Here is a 17291-nt window from a genome sequence, read left to right on the forward strand (position 1 = left end):
AAAAGATACAGGTAACCTGGTAAGCACGGTAATTCTAAAGTGAACAGAAAACATTCCTAAAAATGAAACATTGTAAGTAGAAAAATTAATCTGAGACTTAATGTTATTGTTCCTGTTTAATCACTGCTAACCCTGCAGGTAAAAGAAGATCAGTCTAAGGAATTTTATGGATGTTTTAGTGAGATTGAGATATTCTTTATGAAATCTATAAACTTCTCAATCTCAGTTGTTGATTTTTACTGAATTTGAGCACTGTTTTTGACAAGAGAAGTGTCTGTGAACTCTAGTTTGAGGGTAAATGTATTTTATTGCTTACATGTGGTTGTTCCTTCCATGCAGGGGAGAAACCTTTTGCTCCTTTCTCTCAGAAAATTTAGCTTTGTGTGCACAATGCATATTAAAACCCACTGGTGGCTTAAATTGGAATCTAGGAGCTCTGTGGGCTGGCCCTTTCTCTCATGATCACCTCTGCTCACACAAATGGCATGCAACTTACCATAGATAACAACATGGGACAGTGCTAAACTCTGGGTTTCCCTCTTGTCTTTCCTTTCCAGTATATTTATTTTAAAAATATTGGTTATATACATATATAATCTCTATCCATATATCCATATATATATATATATAGATATATATAGATATATAGATATATCTATATATATATAGATATATATATCATATATAGATATATAATTCAAGAGTAATCAGAGAATTAACAGAATTAATTGCACTTGTACTATATGTGGGTATGAAGGGCAGAAGATGTTAGAAGAATGACTTCAATTTTGACAAGAGAGATAAGGGCTGTGTGCAGCATAGTGCATCAAAAACTAGATGCAAAAGCAATAATTGATTAGAGTTCTTAATATATGTGTCAGAACCAGAGATGGAACGAGCCAGTCTTTGTCCCTTTCCTTCTGGAAGATCTCTAACTTTTTATGGGAGAGAAAGGCTGAGAAGAAGAAGAATAGAAAGAAAAAATATAATCTTTGTGTGACTAGGACTGATGAATGCATGAAAGTGGAAAAAAAGAAACTTACATTTTGGTGATAATAGTACCAAATTAGTACAAAATGAGTATAAAATTATTGCATTAATGGCTCACAGACCTGAATGAATGGCTGCAGTGATTTGTTTGGTTGCCTGGATTGCATATGCTGCCACATACAGACTCAACATACAGAGGTGTATTAAAACTGTTGGTAATGTTGATGGTGTAACATAAAATTTGCCTTAAAACTCAGATATTTATCAAAAGGTTTGCTGGAGTTCATGGGCCTTTTGAATGAACTTGAACAGAGTTATGACTTTGCAATGGCATGATGAAAAATCTGTGATGTGATATGAAACACAGTAAAATTCCTCATTTTCAAAAGTAATTTTCAGCCAGGCAGCACCTAATACCTCCTGCATGTTAGTGAGACAAGCATTGCACAGCCCTTTTGCCTTTGAGAATCTCTTCTTCAAAAAAAAATAGATGTTGCAATATAGAGTTTCTTTGAAACTCAGCTTTGAATGGCAGATTGTAATTAGTGTTTAGAGCATGTGAAATGTGACTTGGGGAATCTGCTGTGTTCAGATTACAAATTCTGATTAATTTCATAAAAAAACTGTTTCATTTGGTGCCACCATATGTGATGAGCCACCTAGAGCTGGCGAGATTCCTGACACATATTGCCTGTCCTGTCTGAAAGATATCACAAATCTTCCACAGTGAGGTTGCTAGCAGTAGGGAATGAGAAGTGGTAAAACAATGCTCATGCTAGGGAAAAGAGTTGGAAAAATATGATACCACAATGCTGTTGGAGGGAATGTGAATGGAAATATGCTTTGCAACTCTACACTAGAACAAGGACCAAAGGGGTAAATACAGTTTTCAAAGGATACGGGCAAAAGAATTACAGGATTTTTACTAGCCCGCTTCAGACTCAATGCACAGAGACTTCCAGCTACCTTGAAAAGGATATCCTACAACACATATGATGCAGCTCTTTCAAGAGAAAAAAATCTCACCTGAATGGTATCAATGATTTACATTAAAATAAAATATGAGAGGTGTGTTTTGTTTTGTGTATTGGGCTTTTTTTTTTTTCCCAGCAGTTACATCCAAATCTTTTTTCAGTGCTTCACACTTGGACACAGATCTGATCACACAGAGAAAAGTCAGATTCAATACAATGGGAAGCTGACTAGGCTGGGAAATGTGTGTAAATGAATCAGTACTCCAGAGAAGTTATAAGGTGAAGATTCAGGAAGTTACACTTTTGAACTTGAAAGCATATTTATGTAAATCTGAAACTTACTCAGGATTTTTCAGGATTCTGATGTATAGAATAAGGAATAAGATTTACTGCTGTGTCTGGAAGTACAAACATACACACATATTTCCTAAACTGTCTGTGATTTGAAGTGATCAGTTTTACAGCATTTGGCAAAATTTGTGTGGTATGTGTTCAGCTGCCTTATGTGCTGGAGAATATGATCTCTACAGAGAACATATCCACACCTGTTGAGTATGAATATAAATGAAGAATTACACTGTCATGTTTTAAAATACAAAATAATAGCTGAGTGATAAATAATTAATTTTAAAGTAGAATTTTTTAAAAAAAAAGTCTAAAAATGTGTTTAAAGCAGAATATTTTTTTAAGAAAAATAATTTTCTTAAAATAGGATAAATGTTGCAATATATAGTTTCTTTGCATCTCAGTTTTAAATGACAGATTTTAATTAGTCCTGGTCATGCCTTTTTCTTTCATTTGCATTAGCAAAATTTTTCCTCAATCCAGGATTTAGATTGCTTCATCTGACTGTGTTGAAGTAAATTCTCTCTTTCCTTGAAATATTTTTTGTTTTCTGATCTCAACATTAAACACCTTTGCTATACTCAGTCTACAGGGGTTACTGGCAGTCCTTTCCAGAAACTAGAATCTTTATGTTTATTTCCATGCTCTCTTCTTCATGTGAAGCCAAATAATACTTGCTTGGTGCACCATGGCTCTCTTTAAAAAGAACCAAACCTTATATAAAATTTTCAATGTCGATTTTCCCCAAAGCAACAGATGTGAAATGTGGGGACCTGGTTTTGAAAAATCCTTAGGGAAGACAGAAGTAATGAAAATTGAGGCTTAACGAAACTTGGAGTCCCTTGAGCAAACCTGTGAAAGACTACTTTATCCTCAAAATGGAGTGACAGTAGCAAAGACAGGACAAAGAAATGCCACGTGTGTTTCTTTAATGCATCTTATGGCATTATTAGGGCATAAGTAACATATATTAAATTAGAATGCTTGTCTTTTGACAGGTATGATCTGATTCTGGCTACTGGATCATCTTCAATCTCAAATGAGAATCATATTTCTAAGCTTGATTTGTAGTGTTGGCTCCCAGGAAACTGACACCGATGGGAGCAAGCTAAACTATGTAAAACACCATTTAAAGAAATGCTGGGTTATGATATTTTTAATTATTTTTCTTTTAGCTTGGTTGCTTTCTTTATGAAAAATTATCCTGACTTTACATAAAGTGAGACAGAAAACCATAGTAGAACATTGGCAGAATCTGGGACTTTCAGGCCTTTTTTAGCACCTCAAAAATCAGTTCCTAACTGGAACTGCTCACTGGACCTGCACTATCTTGAAGTGGATTTGACAGCTCTCACACTGTCCTCCAGAGGAAACTGTTCTCCTGAACAAAAATAGATGTTAAGTGGTGCAAGGAGGGTTTGATTTACATGCCACAGTGAGTAGAAGAGTTAGAATCATAGAATCTTTTAGGCTGGGAAGAAAGCTCTTATGGCCATTGAATCCAGCTGTTAACCTAAAACACTGCCACGTCCACTACCAAACCATGTTCCTCAGGACTGCAAGTGGAATTTGAAAGGAAGTGCCACTACATGAAATATTCTGAAATTTTACAGTTGGGCTGCATTCTGTATGAGAATTGAAACAGCGTGTTTTAAAATTCTCTGAAGGAAATTTCCTTTGAAGTTTTATTAGGTGGCTAGAAACAGTTTGTTTCAAGAATATTGAGGTATTTTATTCTGAGGCTGACAATTTTTGCACTAAAAAATACACTAATACACAAATAAAATATTCAGATTATGATAGTTTTTTTTTTAAATAAAATACTTTGATCTGTATACACTGTGAAAGGGAATTCAACCCTCTGGAGAATTATCTTCCTTTTTTTATTTCCAATATTAAATTTTGGAAAACTGACCTGATTTTACAAGGGTTTTGAAGGTACTGCATATTCTGATAGAAAATGGCTCATTGGGAATGTCCCTGAGCAGCTTTGGTAATGAATTTATCCATGAAACATTTGCTGAACGGGTAATGTCTACTGAATTGAATTACAGTGTTTCCTTTATAACACACGGATCTTTAGATTCATGATTTCATTTGTTTACTTTCCTGTTTTATGGCTAAAGTGAAACTAATCAAGGAATAAAAAACCAGGACAGAACACTATATTGACATGCAGTTTACATTTTCTTATTTGCAGATCTGCCAGCTTTTCAAAACTATGGCAATAGAAAATTAACTGTTCTGTTGAAAGATGCTGGGAATTGCTCTCAATCCCACCAGGGAACAGTTTTATCTTTTGAAACATGGACTGACTTTAGTTTTTATTCTAATTAAGTCAGTTAGTAGAAAGAGGAAAAAAAATACCTGCCAAGAAATTATCTGTAAGACCAGTCAGTTCATTAAAAATAAATAAGTAAATAGATAAATAAATAAAAAAAATTACCCATTCTGTCTCTGCAATATATCACAAAGGGAAGAAGAGATTATAAAGAGGAAAAATAAAGTGATTACTTTGATTCATTATAAGCTGTACTTCCAGTCATTCTAACGAAATAAAAGCCACAAGTTTCTCATTCACCTAGTTATATTCTAAATATTTCAGTTTTATGTTTTTAGGAAATGTATGGCTTTGCTGTATAACTTTTTATCCTGTTCACTGCCTTGACAAGGTAGAGCACTGAACTGATGGGGGTGGAGTATTGAAAATAATTAAAATAATGATCCTTAGTCTGTCACAAATGTCCTTGTGATAACACCATAGGATACCACCAGTTCCCAGCAGGGAATTTTCTTCACTGCTCAACTATGATTTATTTTTTTGGTCTTGCCTCTCACCCTACCATCCCCTCAAACTATTCAGTGTTGCTTGTGCTGGTCCCACTGCAGGCAGATAATTGTGAGCTGTGTGCAGCAGGAGCACAGAGCAAGTGCAGCCTCTGTCCCTGATACCTCTCAAACAGGTAGGGAACACAAGGACAAAATTCCACCTTGCTATTAGCAGCAGGTTGGGCACTATCCACTGTCTTCTGTCAGGATGAGGAGAATTTTGAAGAAGGGCTTCCAGTAGATCATGGTTTCCTCTGTTCCTGTGCAATCTGCAGAGCACCTGTACCCTGGGAATGTTGTGCAAAAAGGCTCAGTGAGATTAAGTAGTGTTCTACATATGAAAGATATCTTAACTGAAATTATGCAAAGCTGCAATAAAAAGGAAAGTAATAACCCAGTATCCATGTCCAAGATTGCACTTTGCCGGGTACACAGAATTTCCTCAAAAGAAAGGACTCTCTCTTTACACTAAGGGAGGAGAAACAATGGAATTGAGCGTCTAGACCAGATTTGGAGTCCCCCATTTGTGCATTAAAAAAACCCCAACAAGATATGAATAATACCTGTTGGAAAAAAGCAGATGTAGTATGGCAATTGGATCAAAGAGTGGAGAGAAGATCTCTCAGGTTCACTTCAAGCCTATCTCTCACAATTCTGGGATTGACATTTTATGAACTTGTGGGCGCCAGAGGGAAGTCAGCTCTTCCAGCAGAATTACAGCTGCTTATCACTGACTGGGCCTCCTGATGCTCTCTGGATCCATTTGAAGGAAGTATGCACTGCAGATGTGTAGCTGCTTCCCAGTATGGTTTCCTCTTTATAACCCAAGTTTGTTCAAGTTTGGATGTATTAGAGGTTTTCCGAACTGGATCCACACATGGCACGTAACACTTGGCCCCGTGCCTTTCTTGTGCTCTGCATCTTGTCCTTCTAGCCCTAGGAGGCACTCCCTGTGTTGCCTTGCTGGTGCAGGCACACTGGTGTGATGGAGCTGACAGTCAGAGTGACCTGGGGAGGCCAGACTTTTAGTTCCAGAGAGCCTCAGGAATAACCAGTGGCTAAGCATGTGAAGCACGTCGAGTTCAATAATCGCCCTGCTGCTGCTGAGCTCTGTAAAAACACTGCCTCTTGCTGAAAGGCAGATTGCCTTTGACTGGCACAGGCTTATGGAAGAGCAGAGCCACTGCTCCCTCCAGGGAGATGTGAATTTCATTTCTCTGAATGGGGCTTTCCCAATACAAAAGGATAAGGGATGTTGAATACCACCATGGGGTTACTTGCATTCCTGATGCAGCCCATTTTCTTAATCTGCTCCTTGCCTCCCAAATGTGATAACATAGTAGCATTGACATTTTTTGGACTGTTTTAATGAAGCTGGTGGCTGGAACAGCTAGCCAGGTCTCCTTATCTGTAGGGACCTTTAGGAGCAACTTTAGTAATTTGGAATTATATGAGTCTTCTGAGACATATGTTAAATATTTTCCTTTGGGATCCTTCAAAGCTGTATTATGCCTGTAAATTTTGCTAGGGACAGGGTAGAATAGCTTGTCTTCCTGTGTGATACTCCAGTCTGCATGTTGGATATCCATATGGTGTAAATACTGTTGCTCCATTGACTTCACAATGATTTCCTACTGAGACAGCTGCATCTCCTGGCTGTGTACAGCAAAAATTAGGACTTGAATGCAAAATATATGAGGGAAATTCAGCTTCTGTTGGAAGCAATATCAGTAGGCCAGGGAAAACAACTTGCAAGTTTGGAGTATAAGGGGATATTTATCCTCCCAAACCAGATACTTTTGACAGCAAAATTGCTACAGTTAACAAGTTCAGTGCTTTGCTAGATCTCAGCCTCTTATTTCTGGAATCAGTTTACTGGGCTGAAAATATTCTCTCAGCAAAGACCAGGGGCTGGGGCTTTATTCCCCCACTTATCTCTGGCTATCAAGATGCCGTCTATTCTCCATGCATGTACTGTCCTTGTCTTGTCCCTTCTTCTTCCAGGTAGAATCTGAGGTAGTCCAAAGTGATCTTAGTTTAGTGTTAATAAATGAGACTGATTAGAAATATGAGTTTTTCCTTATTAAGATTAAGTAATGAGTACTTCAAACTGTTCACTGTCTTTAAGTTTAGTTGTGGCAGAAGTTCATGATGCTAGTGTTTCTCTATGACACCTTTAACTATTTAGACTTCTATTATCCTACAAGTCATCTTTACACTTCTTTAGCTTGGAAGTTTGAGAATAAGTTATTTGCTAAAGTTTATAATTCTCACAGCTGTTTTCCTGTGTTTGAATCACACAATTTTAGAAAAATATACTTTGCTTCTTAGAAGCACTCCTTGTTTTCTTCTAGTGGCCTTGCTGAGTCTTTTTGACCTTCAAAACAGAGATGTATCCCTGATATTTTTTGGTTCAGTGTTCAAAAACAAAAGAAAGACATTTTAGGTCAACCCAAAAAGAAAATTTATTTGGTTTCTTCTCTCCAGCTCCTGAGAATCAAAATTAAAATAATTTTAGATTGAAGGGAATATCTTGGTTGACTCTAAAAAATGTTGGATAAATTTTTGCCACTGTAGTAATATAGAGGAAATTTGGGAACAAGTATCAAATTGACAAGGGAAATTAATTAAAAAAAGTGAATGTATCATGCTATATTCTTCTGTTTACCACCTTATTCTTGTCTCTTCAATCCTGATATTTGCAGCAGCTTTTGGGAAGTGCAAGCTTCAGGTTCAGCTCCCCTCTCTCTCTGATTTTAAATATAGATTTTCTATCTCTCTAGCATGACTATTGGTGCATTTCAGTCTCACTTGCTGAAGCTGCTCCACTTTTTGTAAATAATTGAGTATTCATTTTGACAGACAGGGAAATAAATGTGAAAGCCTGGTTCTTTAGTTTGCGGGTTATGGCATTTTAGCTCGGAGGTATGAAAGTCAGTTGAAGTCCTTGCTTCAGCAGTGGTTTAACCACTTCTGCTGGCTACAGGGCTTTGGAAACAGAGCTCGCTCCTAGAAATGTTGGAATGCCTGATGGCATGAATACTTTTCTGGTCGTAAGGGAGACTCATTGAGCTCTGATGCACACAGGGAAGAGGAGAAATAGAAATCAACTTCCTGCCCTCCAGCCATAAATGTTTCCATGAGGGGCAGTACCAGCCTGCACTGTGCGGTGCTCATGGGGCTGCCACAGTGTTTCAGTGAAGTTTAAGGAAAGTTATGTTGCTTTGTCTGACCAACAGTGCTTGTCTAAGCTGAGCTGAAACCACAGATGGTTTCAAATGTTCCCAGATTAATCTTTTGGTGTAAAGAGACATCAAAGCAATGTCTAGTGTTAATTCAGAGCTCTTAGATTTAACTCAATAGGATTTTTTTAGGTATTAGTGGAGGGAAGGAGAGGCTATATGAGGAAATTATCAACTTGATGATGTTGTTTTCTGTATGTGAATTAAAAAAACCCAATTTCGGTCTTGTTAGTCCTCCAGACAGTCATTTCTTATAAATAGAAAGAATAAATGTGATCACAAAATGCTTATAAGTACTTTGAAGATGTAATGTGCTAAAAAAACAAAGAAAAAAACAGAAAGAAGTTATGAGTTCATGTCAAAGGAAAAGTCTCCAAAATTTTGACAGTTTGACAGTCATTTTCCATTCTGGGTGCTCCTGTAAGTGATATCCCAGACTTCCTTTTAAAGGCACACCAAGCAACTGATGAGTATGTGTACCAGTGAATTTATTTCAAATAAGAAAAGGTCTTTAAAGTTGACAGATAACAAGCTCCTGAAAAAATTATTTTGCAATAAATAGCTCAATGCAAAATATTTTTAGGAGAACACATGTTCAACACCCTGAAGACTGAGGAAAGCATTATAGGTCGCTGAGTGGACTCACTCAATGATATCAGTCACATCAAATAATGAAATTATGCTATTGAAGCCTGGTCCAGACAACACATGATCACACATCTTTATACCTGCCATCCAAAAATGCCTCCCAGCAACCCTATATTAATTAAAGACCAGATTATAAGTATAACATTCCACAGTCTTTTTTCAGTGTTTTGCTCTTGAAAGACATCAGGACAGCTACATCTTGGCATTACTGCCCATGCTTTGGAATAAGGGAGAAACAGCAGTGGTCCCTAACAATATAACCTGAGGAAAAAAATCCCTTTGAAATTTCATGGTCAATTTATGCCTAAGAATAGGACTAGAGACCTAGAAAGCACTACACTTACCTAACTGGACCTTGTTTTATGACACCTTATTTTATAAATCTTCTTTGCAAAATCCTACGTTTGAGCCAGTCATAGAGACTACCTTAAAAGAAAATGCACAAAAAAGAACATTTCTGGAAGACTTTTGGTAGTTTGATATCTAACATGTAGGTTGTGCATTGGTTATGTGGGTTGTGCATTGGAAGTGACTCTAAAGGAAATATTTGTTCTCGTCACAAATGTAGGCATCAGTACCACAGGTGTACTCCAGTCATGCTAATAAAACTTATTTTATGCCAGGATGCCCACCTAAGATTTCTGCCTGACTACTGAGACATCATTCCTAAAATGTCTTTGAACTATAAGTGTCCTATCTTCATCAGTTTTGCCTCTTTATTTGTTGCCTGTCCACAGTGCAGAAGGTTAGCAAGACAATGGAAGGGTTTGCTTTACAGAACATTGATTCTGAGAAACTCTAAGGTAGTAGAAAAACAAAAAACTGAAGATAAAGAGAAGAAAACAGAAAGGGAAATAAACATTCAGCTGTGTAAAATGTCCTATTATGTGGTTTAAGATTATTGGGAATAATAATAATCTTGAAGCACAAAATGTACCATTTTGCTTTATTGCTGAGAAGCTGCAAATTTATCTGCTTGAGAGTTTAAAAAGTCAATTCTTTAATGAACAAGAAACCCTGCTGGTGTTATATTCTCTCCCTTGTTTCTGTACTGTTATATGCCAAGTTATTTTATTAAACTGAGAATGTAATACAATACTATTTAAAATTTTGGAATCTTATTTTATTAAAGCTAATATTCAGAGGTTATTGGGAGAATGAGAAGGCAATTGTTTCAATTGCATTAAAGCAATGGTAATGTTAATTTCAACTTCTTTTTTAATTCTTGCCTTACCAGAACCCTATGCCAATCAAGAAAAACTCATTAATCCAGTTAAGAAGCATAACAACAGTTTTTCTTGTGGAATCAAGCAGGCAGAACTCTGCTACACATTGCCCATTTGCCCAATATCCTCTGCATTTTCTTATGAAAAGCTTATAAGTCTGCTTGGTAGAATATTTTCTTGAATTAATATCATAATGATCTGCTCCTTTCTGGTTATTCAACAGTGAAGAAAATGGCCTTTGGACTATTTCACATGGTGTCTCTGAATTCTGTGAGCACAGACAGTATTTCTTTAATGTGTCTTTCAAGAAAAGAAAAAACAACAAATGTCATCAAAGCAAAGGTGCAGAGAGCAAAGATGCAGAGAGGAGAGGAGGAGAAGAAATTTGTCTCCTCACAAATCAGTCACCCAGCTATTCTGGGCAACAGGTTATGGCTGAGGATGGTGCATTTGTTGGAAGGGTGATATTTTTCATGCAGGTACACGGGAGATGGGCCTCCACTACTGTATGGACACGATTCATCAGGTTCATCATTCAGGTAAGGAGTGTCACCTTAAAACCATAACTGAAAAATAAGGATGTTTGAAAGTACCTACTGGCTTTCAGTTAGGAATAGATTGCTTTAAGTAAGAATCGCCTCTTACCATTTTTCCTTTGTTCTCACTTCTGGCAAAATTTTATCCAGTTTCTCCAATTTTGACAATAAATCTTTAGAGATGTACTATTCATCATCTGCACAATTTCTTTCATTATGACGAGCAAGGATTTCTCAGATACACAAAGTGTTCCCTAATATCCACCATGGCATGGAAACAATTTACATTTTAGCTGAAGGTCAGAAAATATGGCCCCAGAATTTGATACTACTGATTTTGTCTTTCAATAACAAAATAGTTTAAAACTGAATGCAAGCTGTAAGTAAATTGTTGGAAACACTGGCTCAGCATTTGGTAGACTCACATATTCACATTTCCTTTAGGGGGTCTTTCCCCCAAAGAGATTTGAATAATTGAGTTCTACTGGCAGGAAAACAATACTTAAATTCACATACAGATGTGCTCATGCCCACAGTGCAGTACTCACCAAACTGAGAAAATTAAATAACGCCACATGCTTCACCAAACCAGCTACAACGTACCAATGCAGATCAGGTAACAATCTCACAAGCTTTGAATATCAAAGGCTTACAGGGAACTGTTCAGGTTCAATCCATGGAAAAAAATATTTAACAAAATGATCAGATGGTTTTGATTAACAAACAAACTGGAAAGTAGATTTGCTACTGGATATTCAGCAAGCAGAAAATGAGCTTACATTCAGCAGATGAATTATTCATTGTGAATTATTTGCTCAGTTCTAATAATTACAGCAGGGAAAAATTAATTAATGTTACAGCAAATACTTTAATTTTTATAATAAAAAGATTGATCATTGAAATGAGTCTCAAAAAGAGATTTCTGAATGAAAGAAGGAATGAGACATGATCAAGAATAATATGAAGCTTCAACCTGAATAAAATTTACACCTGTGAATAATTTTACACAACTGTAATCCCATATGTGCATAGTTCCAGTAGAGAACTTGAACATTTAAGTAGTTTCTTATTTTCCTTTGCATTATGAGAAATGTCTTTTTCTTGACTGTGGCTTATAGATGTATTCAGAAGATAGTATCCTAGTTGTGTTAAGTCCAGGTTTAGTTTTAATTATTTTCTGGTAATTTTCTTGTAATTTTTTGTTTCTTGCAGTCACAGTCCTAGCAGCTTTATTGAATGGAGATACTCCCAGAAATGAAGCAACCGCAAAATTGGTGTTGAAGTCACTGAACTGATGGTATGGAGACTGTCAAGGGACTGGTGACAGGAAACTTCTGCACTGGCATGAAAGGAACATTCTCATTCAGTCTTAAAGGGAGATAATGGAAAACAATGACAGTGAAAGATGCTTTATCTCACCCACCTTCTTTAGTTGTAAATTTTAAAAACAAAATATAGATTATGCTAAGGATTTTCCATGTAGGAAGGGTTTATACTAGGATTTTACATATTTTAATTATTATATCTATGGCTTTACAGAAGGGTTATTCAGTTATAGAGATTAATTTATCAGCAAACATCTGTTTTGAGACATTCACAACTTTCATTGAACCAAAAGCTGCTTTGCTATCAAAGTGAAAATTTTCACAGAAAAATGTGGCAGTGAAATTTTTCATGTTTTCATGAAAATAAAAGTGGCTTGTTTTTGTAAAATTTGGCATCAAAAGTTGTTAAACAACATATGTTTTAGAAGAAGAACTGTAATAATATTAAATCAGTTTAGTTTGGCTTTGCTAACTTTTTTATCAACTGCCAAAGCTTTTCCTGACCAAGTCCAATAGAATCTCCTGATAATTTCTGTAGGTTGTTTAAAACTTGAATATAAAATGCTTTCTGCTGCTGTAGGGCTGATTGAGAAGGATACATTTAATTCCTCTGCTGTGTTGTTTAACTAACAGAAGTTCCATGCCATTATATGTTATTAAACTCATAATTTAAACCTGTGCTCCAAAAACATTTTGTGAAAACATGGGTTCCCATCAGCATCCAGCTGCTTTAGCGCTGAATATCTATTTTATTGTTATGACTCAACAGGGTGGAAGACAAGAGCAGCACCTGTCAACACGTGTATGCTGAAAGCTGTCCCAAAAATACAAAAACAGAGATAACGGTGGAATTAGAGATCCACTGTGCTGAGGAGACTAGCAACACATAGCAAAGGTGTCTCTTCTCCAAAGATTTTTCCACTATGATATAATCCAAAACCACAGCATCATCATGAAATGAAGAGGTTCTGCAGTGGAAGGCAGAGATAATAAGACCTTACAGGTCTTATTACACAAAATACTTACATGCCTGGTTTCACAGGCTTAAGCTTAAAAAATGAAAAATACATAAGGAACAAGGGACATTAAATATGTCAGGATCCCTACTGGCTACCTGCCTAAATGTTAGACAGAGTGCTTGTTAATGCAGTCTAAATTCAAAGAGATGCAAAAAGCTGCTTGAAATCGGAGTTCAAACAAATGCAAGGCAAAAGGATTTTCTACAGACTCCCTTTCCTTTTTCCCAGGGAAACTCTGGTCCTTGGGTCTGTCCAAATTTAGAATATGAAAAAGTAATTTTTAAAAAAATTTTTTTTTCATTTCACTTTTTTAATGTGTGTGTATTTCCTGGCTTCTGTCCCTCATGGAGCAATTAGCCTCATCTGTGCACCCTGATACAGTTTCCCATGGCAGATCTCCACAGCAATCTCTGCAGTAGGTCAGACATCTGCTGAAGTCACTTGCTTCTATGATTTCATTTAACCCTTTTCTTTGCTACATGAGAAGGACATGCAGCTGAGCACCAAGAGGACTCAGAAGCGCTGATGTTAATTCCATCCAGAACAATTCTTTGTAGAGCCTCAGATGTGGTATTTTAATCCTCTGAGCCTCATTTACTAGATATGCCACATGGCAATTCCTGTTTTCAGTTTGAAGGTAGCATTTGGGATCAGCAGCTCTTTTAGCCCTCTGCCTTCCCCCCCTCTGTTAGCCTCCTCTGCCAGCAGCATGTGCCCTGCTGGATCCCCTCTATGCTCCTCTGAAGCATGTTGAAAGTACCTCTGCCTGTGTGCTACGTTTCTCCTTTTCACATCTTTTCTCTCTTTTCTTTTCTTTTCTATTTAAAATGAAATTTTGCCTAGCCAGTGGCAGCTGTTGGATCTTTAATTGGCAGTGGAATACCTCTCAAATAACAAGACTGTGTCACACAGAAAATATCAATGTTTCCATAATATTGTGACTTGGCAACCAGTATATTAGCTTGGGAGGCTTTGTGACATCAGGTGCTACAAATCATCCCTTTAATTTTCCTTAAAAAATACAACTCAAGAAAGGAGATTTTTCAATCACAAAGCTACACATTTCATTAGTATTCTCATTACAGTTCATGCTACTTATTTATGGAGTGCTCACAAGTGTGATAAATGCTATATGGCTCTGCAGACCTTAGGAGCAAGCTTTACATACGGCAAGGCAAGCGAGACCTGAACAATAGGTGAACCAGTCAATTTCTTTTTGTATTAATTGGATCTGTGAGGAAAACTGAAGAAGGGAAAAAAATCCCTCTGCTATTCAAGTATCTCCAAAACTTCCACCGACTTTAATGGCATTAGAATTGAGGCTTTAAAGACAGCCTCGTTCTCTTTGAGAAGCAATGACAATAATTTCTCACTAAGACTCTGTAAAACCTCCTGCTTATTTTTCCTTTCTGTACCTTTTCGAGTAAGATTTCTGTGTCAGCTTCCCAAGCGTGCCTAGTGGGGAAAGTCTGATTTTCACTTTCAGTGGATTGCTGATGCCTAACTAACAACAATAAAAGCAGTTTGTGTCCCTGAACCCTCTCAGGAGCATTGCAGCCTGAATTGGGTGTTATGCTTTGCAGCTCGGCCTTTTGAAAGCGTCCACGGAAACAGAGCACAGAGCCTTGTCAGCCGCTGTTCAATTCTTCAATTAAAATGTGAGCTGTCTCTTTTATAGTTCTGTGTTTTGTCTCCATTCCTTATTGCAGCACTTCTACCTGATGCAGGATATTTTAACACTTGCTTTCTGGCAGTCAGTTATATATTGAAGATTTTTTGTCCTCTAGGAATGAGCTCTGTTGTTTTGATTGATTTTTCACTCTTTTTATTACCTCCAAAATACTAGATTCTGAAAGTAATAGCAACCATCGTTAAATAGTATAGGAAATAAAAGATACTTCAGTTGTCTTAAGGCTGTTTCAATCTCCTTTTCCCTTTCTACAGAGGGACATAAGTTTGTCTATGGCTTAGCAAAAAAAAAAGAAAGAAAGAAAGCTTTTTTTCAATGTAGAGGTTTTTTTGTCCTTTAAAGGCAAGCTTGAAAGGCTATATATTGTCTGAAGAGAATAAGAAAAAAAAGTTAGGCTCCTAGAGCCTACTTTATTCTGCCCACTACATTTATTTCTGCTGTTAGTAGGATTAAAATTTACTACTAGAGAGAGGCATAAATAAAGACATGTTCTTGGAAAATATATGCAAATGTGAGCACACCTTTCAAAACCTCATTTGGCAGTTCAAATGCCTAAGTGCCTGAGCTAGAAGCTACTGTAAAATTGACTGCAAGGTGGAGAAAATGCATACAAAGTAAGGCAGAGGCAGAACAAGGCTGCAGTCCAGGTCCACAGAATAGCAGTCCAGGATAGCATCCTCTAGGGTACATTGCCATATATTTGCCTTGGTTATGTTTGTGAGAGGGCATTTGTCTTTTCAGGATGGCTAAAATTTCCTGGATGGGGTGCTGAATCTGGATTTTAGGACATAGTCCTCCTCTTAGGAATTTTTCCCAGCTGTCCTTCCAACAGTGGTAAATAACCTTGCAGGATGAGCTATGGAAAAGTCAGATTGCTGCTGGGAGAGGAGAGAGACAAAGGGCTAAAGCTGCTTCTGGAAAGGGTGGGCAGTTTTGACAGCATCATTTTCCATGTCTGGTCCCAGGGGAGGAGACTAACTGAAGCTGGGCTGTAGAATTTGTGTTTGGAGTTCTCCAAAATCAATAACCCAAGTCTGTATTCAGAACCAGGGTTTCCAAGGCAGGTAATTTAATATGGCTCTGAAATCCTCCTGTATAAGTACCCCAGCTGTGGATGTTTGAAAATTGCTTAAACTGTCAGTCCTTGACACACAGCCTTGTTGGGAGCAGATTCTCTGGTAATCACTTTAAATTGTACTCAGGTAATTAGCCCCCAGAGGCACACCTTTATCACACAGAGTTGGTCCTGGCATTCCACACCACTGTCCTGCTGCTGGCCACTGGTAAGCAGAGATATGAGAGAGGAAATGGTGTGGTGGCCGATATGCCCTGTTAAACCGGTGCTTGATCTCTTTTCTGGGCACCTTGTGATGTTAAAGGCCAGGGTAATTTAGAACAGCCTGTGAAGTGCTCAGACACAGGCCAAGGGAATACCTTTCACAGAGCAACAGACCTTTCTGCACAACAGCCTCAACCTGTGCAATTTGATTGCACCTTAGGAACAAACCCTCTGAATGACAAGGGCAATGACCTGAACCTGGATTAAAATAGACTGAAAGCTGGTTTGAATCCTCCCATTATTTCCTCTCCAAATGATTTCTACAGAGGGGCCAACCTGTGAAAAGTGTAGCTAGTTAGCATATATTTCATTCTTCCTTGTGTGTTTATTTGCATTATTTTCCAGGCATGTGAATGAGAGACGTGAATAATGTGGTTTGAATGCTTCAGTGACTGGGTCTTTTAAATAAAACCAAGAGGGGATTGATCAGTGTCACAAAAGAGCCAAAGAATCCCTTAAACAGCAGCTCACATAACTGTGGATTGCATAATTCAAAGCTATCCTGGGGCATCTTTAAATGATGCATAGATTTTATTTTCTTACTTTACATTTTTGAGAGGAGAAAGTTAGATGGAAGTTTGTCATTGGCCACGGTGGCACTGAGAGATGCTGAGTGTTTCCTTGAAAGGGAAGATGTCACCCCTGCCTGCCTGCTGTCTAAAGCAGGGAGGGTGGGGGAATCAGCTCAGCTCCGTTCAGCAGGAGACGCTGCCTGAGCGTCGCTTTCTCCCTGGTCAATTAAGATACGGGCTGGAAAGGTAATAGAGGGAGACAAGCTGGCTTTTAAAGCCACTATCAGATATTGTTAGCGAGGATGGTGTGAGCATCCCCCGTTTGCAAACCCAGTTGCTGCCTGGTGCCGGAGGGCTGCTGGAGCCTCCCAGAGCCCTCCAAATCCTGCTCCGTGCAGCCAAACCCAGAGTGCCAGGCATCAGATGGAGCGAGGCAGCAGGTACAGTGAAGAAATCCGAGATAATGATTTTATTTGTTCAGGACATTTAAGTTTTTTAAATTGGCAAATTAAGACAACATAATTAGTTAACAACACACTACATTTGCTCAGCCCGTGTGTCTGAAGAGCTGGCATCATTAAAATAACACCTGTGGATTATGTCTAATTACCGAAAT

This window comes from Agelaius tricolor, unplaced genomic scaffold (genome assembly GCF_023055355.1).
Source record: "Agelaius tricolor isolate 1412-34295 unplaced genomic scaffold, bAgeTri1.0.p SCAF_26, whole genome shotgun sequence".
Classification (NCBI taxonomy): domain Eukaryota; kingdom Metazoa; phylum Chordata; class Aves; order Passeriformes; family Icteridae; genus Agelaius; species Agelaius tricolor.